Source organism: Malania oleifera, chromosome 10 (assembly GCF_029873635.1).
Source record: "Malania oleifera isolate guangnan ecotype guangnan chromosome 10, ASM2987363v1, whole genome shotgun sequence".
Lineage (NCBI taxonomy): Eukaryota > Viridiplantae > Streptophyta > Magnoliopsida > Santalales > Ximeniaceae > Malania > Malania oleifera.
The window spans coordinates 18,900,014-18,908,639 of NC_080426.1; the positions used below are offsets into that span (position 1 = coordinate 18,900,014).

General features: G+C 32.5%; 1 long non-coding RNA gene across 1 annotated transcript; it reads left to right on the forward strand.

The window, feature by feature from the left end:
* Positions 1-531: 531 nt before the first annotated feature.
* Positions 532-4,926, forward strand: LOC131165595 (uncharacterized). The gene is made up of 2 exons (XR_009139607.1): positions 532-946; positions 4,754-4,926. It is a non-coding gene; the product is annotated as an uncharacterized LOC131165595 (long non-coding RNA).
* The last annotated feature ends 3,700 nt before the right edge of the window (positions 4,927-8,626 follow it).

Below are 8,626 nucleotides of genomic sequence, written 5' to 3' on the forward strand. Positions count from 1 at the left end.
TGTTCACACACTAAAAGCACACATAAGATACTGGTACTTTGTTAGCATCAAAACAAGAATCGGACTCAAAAAGTCAACATCGTCACTACTAGTTCTTTTATTTAAAAAAAATTAAAAAAATTATTTCACTACATTAGTGACGGTTTAGAGAACCGTCACTACTAGTTATTTTATTATAAAAAATTAAAAAATATTTCATACTATTAGTGACAGTTTTGGGGTTTCGTTACTATTAGTCTCTTATTAGTAGCGGTTTATAAAATCGTCTCTAATAGTTCTTTTATTTAAAAAAAATTTTTAAATTATTTCATAGCATTAGTGACGGTTTTGCACATTCGTTACTATTAGTGCCTTATTAGTGACGGTTCAGAAAACCGCACTAATAGTTCTTTTACTTAAAAAAATAAAAATAAATTATTTCATAGTAGTAGTGACGATTTTGGATTTTCGCCACTATTAGTCCCTTATTATTGATGGTTTAGAGAACCGTTACTACTAGTTCTTTTATTAAAATAAAATAAATTATTTCACACTTTACCCGAGTTTCCCCCAATCTCCCTCATTTCCCTCTTTTCCCTTCTCCCCTCCCGATCTTCCTCTCTCTGTCGCAGCCCTAGCCCCTCTTTGTCGCCGTTCGTCACAACCCCTTGCCCCTCGCCATTCGCAGATCATCGCAGCCCCTCACCCTTCAAAACGCAGTTCCAACGGCGCAGAACCCATCACCACCCCGCAAAGCTCTCGATCCCCCAAACCCTCCCAAACTCCCTCACTTCCATGAGAAGCTCTGACACCTTCGACGCCGCCTACAACGGCCTCAACCGTTCATCCACCACCGCAGCCTCCATCTCCACTAGAACCTCTCTCTCCAGCCTCCGCAGCTCCTTGCCCCAACCACCGCTCATCTTCGATTTCTTCGAGATTTGCTCTACCACCAACAACTTGCTAGGTAAGTTTGTTTTGATCTTAAAATAACATTCATGTGTTTATATATATACAACTTTTGATGTGTTGGCTCCATGGGTTTCAATAATAAATGCAATTCCGTTTAAATTATTTTTTTAGTACAAAAAATCATTTAAAATTTGAAATATGCTTCTCTATGTTTGAGACTTTAATTTTTTATTGGACAACATCTAATACAGAAATTTATTAGAAAGAAGGAAATTTAGAGAACAATAGTCCGCCCTTTTTTTCTTAAGATTGCCCTAAAGAAAATAATTTACCTTTGATGGGGTTGAAGATATCAATAGTTTAGTGAGGAACTTCTTTTCAATATATAAGTCTGATTATTCTTGTTTCAGTATCATTGTATTGAATTTTCACTATGAAAATTCTAGAAGAAGAACGTGGTCAATTAATATCGTCAAACTCGCACTCTTTCGGGCAGTATAAGTGAAGAAATTCAATTAAAATAATTGCCACATAGCATTCTGTGCCATAGGATTTTTTTGGATAAGGAGAGGTTCCAATTTTGATTGAGGGATTTAACTACATAAGTCAAGCATTTCTTTATTCCCACGTAAGTTGAAAAATACATTGGAAAAGTGCTTCAGCAATTGTATTTGCTACCTGAACATCTTTTCAAAACAACACAATGGAGCCATCCCGAATCATAATATGTCTTTGATTGAAAAGGATGTCTTTCCCACCGAAATTTTTTTTTGAAACAAAAGATAATTATGGAGCTTTTTTTGAATATGTAAAAATTATGTAAAAATGAAATAACAAAAAGTTATGTTCTTAACAGCCCCCACCCAAAAAAAAAAGTAAAAGTAACTGTATAATTTCAGCAAGTGAAATAATTATGGAGCTTTTTTTTAATAGAATCAGATGAATAAGATTTATGGCTAACTTTTTTCTCTTTGCTTTAAGAACTGTATAATAGTACAAGTCTACCAAAACTTCAAAAATTTTGTAGAAATTTCAGTAGTAGACGAGTATGAAATGAAGGTAGCCAAATACTGTAAATATTCAAATATGAAGAAGAAGCATAATAGAATCTAAAATCGTCAAAGAAGTGGCAGTAGAAAACAAAAGGCGCTAATATTGAGAAAGCTATATTACAAAACAGTGTAACTCAAAATTTGATTGACTATAAAATTGAAACCTTAAAATTTTTTTAGCAATTCTTTACAACCAAACAAAGAATTCCAAGAGAAAATACAAACAATATCACCGAAATAAGAAAGAAACCCACAATTGGAAGCTATGGATGCCAATCCATCTGCGAAGCACACACACACATTTAATTAAACTAATTAAAAACAAAGTAATGAAGTTAAGTATTGTCAATCCATATAAGGTTAGAAGACTTTATGAGGCAATTGCAATTGTAACAATATAATGTAAAAAGTTTAGACAAAAGAAAAAAAATACTACTTTGTGTTTTTTTGTTTGATTAGCAAACATTGAAAACAAAAACACATATTTTATGCCTTTTATTTTTGTTTATTAACAGAGAGATTGGGTGTTTTATAAATAATTCAAAGTCTTTTCGCTATATTATCAAATCTGGTCAGAAACACAAAACAACGCACTATTACAAAATAAGTTTGTCTGGGTAAAAGGCTTGAACTCTCTTTTGTATTTAATTCCAGTGGGAAGAATCCTTAAGGATTTTGAAAGACAATAAATATCCCATCCTAAAAGAACATCCTTTTGAGGAAGTGGACTACCAATTACTTGAGTCCAAATGACGCAATTAGGAAGGAGTTTAATCCCAATTTTCTTTTTGGAAATCAAAGTGGTTGAAAAGATTTGATCATTAGCAGCTCTGAAAAACTGAGTATGGGAAGACCAACAATCTAGTGGTAAGACTTTAGGATTGATCATGGTCTTATGAGATCCTTTATCAATGAATGCAACAGCAGGAATGGGAAGATTCTGATCCAGACATTGATGATTACTCGGACGAATCCCTTCAAGTTCAACCAGTTCAGCCTATCCTCTTCTCTCAAGATTCTCATATTAGTCCACATGTCCAGATCCAGCTCCAAACCAAAACCTTTGTGGATCTACGATAGAGCCCTTGAAATTCTTCGAGAAGAAGGTCTCCTTCCTCCTGAAGAACCTGAACCTAAACCAGAACCCTATCAAACTAAACCCTACCAAACTCCAGTTTCCAAACTACCAGAAACTCAGCCAATTCCCTGTTTCATGGCTTCTCCATATGACAAACAGTTTCCACCATTGGAACCCAGATCATACGATTCCAACCTTCACTCTAGACCATTCATCCAACCCTCTGAAGTTCAACCAGACGGATCAAGGAAACTTCCATATCAAGCTGAACAAGTTCTGAACTGGCAAACCCAGAATGCTAGAACATAGAACACGACGTTGACTGCCATTGACAACAAAGTTGATAGACTCATCAACCATGGCACTCAGATGACATTTATGCCCATCTAACCCACTCCTTTAAGCTTGGTCAAACACCTAACCAGAGTCACAACAAAAGCACTTTAAGAAGTAAGATGTGCTAAACTAATAAAACAAACATCTATGCCCATCTAAACAATGCAAATGTAGGCAAGGATCCTCTCTGCTAGCTTGGTTCTTGAAGGATGAGAGAAACCTTGGTTGAAATTAATAGCTGGGTTAAAATCTGTTCTAAAATCCAAATGAAACCAAAGAAAGATGAATGTACTCCATACAAAATTTGTTGATCAACAAATTTTGTGAATTGCGACCTTTTGTGACTTGCAGGTTTGAGAAATATTCTATTTACAGACGGCATGCTGCCGAAAATTTATTAAATTCCAATGCTTTCTTAACCTCCTCCCAATCACACAACGTGGAAACCTATCCAACCAACCAACAAAGCAACCTAAAATTAGGCAAAGGAAAATTTTGAAGACCACACCCCCAAATAAATCTTCCAAACACTACAGCCTAGAAGTAATACAGGAGCCTCCGAACTCCTTAACTAAAGATCTAACAACATTAAACTCCCAACTTAAACCCAATTAGGGAAATGAAGATCAAAAGCATACATAGAATCTAGTCAAAATAAAGATCTATATCCATAACAAGTAGGTCCATTGATTTAGAAGAAAACATAAAGACTCAAAAACTCTCAGAGATTTTCCACCCTACTGGAGTGGCACATCTAGTATCCCAATCCACAATTTGAGCCCGAGGTTGACACTAGGCACTCCTAATCTTTGAATTGCATATCCCAAATGCTTCCCAAAAAGACAACTATAAGTTTTGTTTCCATTCACAAAATTACATGATGAGAAACTCAAAATAAGCTCTTGCCCTAAATTTGTATGTGTATATATATTTATGTGTGTGTATGTATGTGTATATATATTTATGTGTGTGTATGTACATATGTATGTATGTATGTATGTATGTATGTATGTGTGTGTGTGTGTGTGTGTGTGTGTGTGTATATGTTTGAATAGATCATAGTGTTTCAAAGCTTACTTCTTTTTTTTTTTTTGGGTACCACTTATAAGAAGCAGTCATAAATTGAATTAGTTGATTGTGCCTTTCGTTGAGCTGCCTAGTCCCTTCACCCAAAAGGGTTAAAAACCAGGTTTAGAGCATATCTCTATGGAAAGTGTCCTTTAATAGACACAATGCTGCCAAAATTTTTATAAACTTCTACAATTTTGGAAAACATAATCTTATAGACTTTCATGCATATCATTGTCTTTATTTTTTAGTCTTAAGGTTGCCTTGAGCACATTGAGCAGAGTATGATGGAAAAATCTTCTAAATTGCATGCTTTTGTGACTTGCAGGTTTGGGTAATGTTCTATTTACAGACGACATGTTGCCGAAAATTTGTTAATTTTTTTCCAAAATAATCAAAGTTATTTACCCTATTTGTGAGAATGATTATAATGTGCTGAATGTTAAAACATTTTTTAAAGTATACGTAAAGTTTAAATAAATTTTGAACTTCATCTCTAAATTTACTTTTACATATGCTAAGTGAAAATTCTATAAATCATGAACTCATTTGCATTATTTGATTATTATAGTTGTTTTTGAGTCATAAAGAAGTCATGTAAATCATGAACATCACATTCTATTTTTTCATAGAACTATATTCTGATATAGATTGTTTGTGGGATGCATTCAATCATTACATTATTTAATGCTTATTATATGAAACTCTTGTGCACTCATAAAATTCATTACTGGTTGGATTATTGTGAACTGTTTAGTGTAAACAGTCAGGTTTGGAACATATCTCTATGAAAAATGTCCTATTTACAGGTGAAATGATGTCAAAATTTTTCTAAACTGATAAAACTTAACTATTTAAAATTGTATCATTTTTTTTAACTCTGTTCGAATGTTCAATTATTTTGCTATCAAATCATTGATACTTATAGTACGTATACATATATGGTCAAAAATCGTATACTAATTTTTTTATAATTCTTAATTAGTAGGGTTTGCAACTGTCACAACATCAACACTATATCATGCACTACAGTCGGATGTAGCTTTAGATTTTTTTTATTTTTTATTTTTTGTTATCTAAACATATGGGATTTGTGTATTTCAATTTGAATTTGTATAATGTATTCGTAATTGAATTTGAATTCGAATTTTGAATAATTTATGAATCTTTTTAGTAATTATGGTTTAATGTTATGTATACGAAAATGTAATTACATATTTTTATAGGAATTAATGTTTAAAAAAAATATTAATTTTAAATTATTAGTGACACTTTTAAAACCGTTACTAATAATTGTCTTTAAGTATTAGTGAAGGATGAAAACCGTCACTAATACTATACTATTAGTGATGAATATTACTATTAGTGACGATTTTTATAGTAACCTGGGAAAAAAATAATAAAATAATAAAAATAATAATAATAATATATTATTCATCAATTAATTAATTAAAAATTATTAAATTAATTAATGAAATAAAAAAATAAAAGGAATAGTAAAAAAATTAAATTAAATTAAAATTATTCATTGTTAATTAATTAATTAAATATTATTAAATTGAATTAATTAAGTTAAGTTATATGATGGTTATATATAAATATGCCTAAATATTTAAGGATAAGTGATATATATATATATATATATATCTTATCATCGAGAAGCTTCTTTAAGCTTCAGGAGCAAATGGAAATTTAGATTGGATGCGCACTCTCAGTATCTATCCTGCTCTCCGTCACGTTTCTTGTCTCCTCTCCCTCTCTCCTCAATTTCTCGACAGATATTCGGCCGATCGGGAAACAGAAGAAACCGTTGAGTTCCTAGTTCTGTCACTGACATTTCTACTGAAATGGATTTGTCGTGAGAGCGGCATAGGAGCCACTCCTGGGAAAATGTATATTCCCTCTAAATCCTTAATTTCTCCTTAAATCTGTCATTAAATCGACGATTAGACACCACTACGGGGTCCTAGTCGCGATCTTAGACATTTTGGCTGGAGTAAATTTTTAATTTGAGTGTCTTAGGCACCACTCCAAAGCGAGAGTGGGATTTGGGGAAATAAGTGAATTGGTTATATTTGAGAATATAATTATTTATTTGGAATTTATGGGCCTAAAAATTATTAAAATAGTATTTTATTTATGATTGATTTAATGGAATTAGGGTTTTTGATTTAACGTCTGGGTGAGCGCCGCAGGTATCGTTTTGGGGTCCTTGTTGGCGTAGTTCAAGAAATCAGGTAAGGGGAAAAATATATATATAACCAGAATTTTTATGAATTTAATGAAAAATGAATTGTGTTATATATATACGTGTATATATTTCGATATGGGTTTAAAATGCCAACCATTTAAATTATATTTTCTGAGCTTAGGGCTGTTTATTGGATACGTATATGTCAAAATGAACTGATGAAAGTGGAAGATATTTTCAGGATAATTATGTAAGTTAAGAAAGGTATATTTTTAGTATATGAATGTTAAATGCAAGTTGGCTTATTTTACAGGGAATACATACATACATACATATATATATATATATATATATATATGTGTGTGTGTGTGTGTGTGTGTGTGTGTGTGTGTGTGTGTATTTTACTGCTAAATAGTGTGGCATAAGTAAATTGAATCTTGTATGGGACTATGTTATATGTATGAGATGCATGTTATGCAGGAAATGCACTAAAATGAAATGTTATATGGAATATGTTGCATGTGTTTGTTAATGCAACCATATTTACGACAGCCAAAAGGGAGTTGTGGATCATGTTTATGATAGCCAAAAGGGTGCTGTGGATTATGCTTATGACTGCCAAAAGGGTGTTGTAGATTATGCTCATGACAACCAAAAGGGAGTTGTAGATCATGTTAATGACAGCCAAAAGGGAGTTGTGGAAATAATAGCCAAAAGGGAGCTATTGTAATTAAAAGACAATGAGAATGATAAAGAAATATGAAATGTAAACAATGTGAAATGGAATGAGTCACGTAGAGTGAAATGTTACGAAATGTTTAAGTTAAGAACATGAACAGTTAAGAATTACAAGATAACGACAGGAAGAATAATGTATTATGGTATTATCAGTATGTATGTTAGTAGAACATGTTACGTTTGGGGGGGCAAACTCTTCGCCCGAGGGCTTGCTGAGAAAGGTGAGTGTCCTAATAAGTATTAGACGTGGCACTAGACTGCATAACGTGCTAGGACAGAAGGAAACTATTTGTATGTGCAAGTAGATTTCCTTATTTCCTAATCCTTTGCTAGTAAACCTTTGTATGAATTGTGTGAGTATGAGATTACATCACTACCTAGGTGCATACTGAGTAAAGTGAGTGCTCCGGTATGCTTCAATTGTGACCTTTGGGTTGTCTAATGTATCAAAACAGAAGAGTGCCACTTGTATAGGTGGGTAATTACCCCTATCCTTGGGTAATCTAAGTGGGTAAAATATATTGCATGTGTTTGATTAGGAACAAGAAATGATTTCACAAATTATGTTAATGATTTTCAAATGATGAATAATATGTTATATACAAACCTCATGTTAGCCACACGTTATTTTAATATATTGTTTCTTCCCTTACTAAGATGTGTCTCACCCGAATATAAATATATCTTTTTCAGGACCTCCACGAGATCGAGCTTAGAGAGCTCGAGGTTATTACAACATTTTTTTGGGTTATAGAAGGGAAAAGGATATAATTTTGAAGATATTTTTGGGATATAAATTAAGTTATGTTTTATGTTTTAAGTTTTATGAGATATGGATGATTGTGAATACTGGATGTGTATATATGAGAATATAGGTGATAAATAGTTATTTTGAATTATAGATAGAAATAGTAAACTCTAGTGTTATATTTGTGGAGATTATATTTATGTTTTCCATTGCATACATGATATTAGAATGTAGATTTTCAGGTAAATGAATGGATTAGTAACACTCCAGGCCCACGTAGAGGGTCAGGGCGTTACAGTTTTCATCATTCACTAAAGCCCAAGTATTAGTGACGGTTTTAAATTCGTCACTAATACTCTACTATTTGTAACAGTTTTGATCCTTCACTAAAGTCCAAGTATTAGAGATGTTTTAAATTCGTCACTAATAATCTACTATTAGTGACAGTTTTGAAAATTCGTCACTAATACTATACTATTAGCGACGGTTTTAAATTCGTGACTAATATCCTACCATTAGTGACA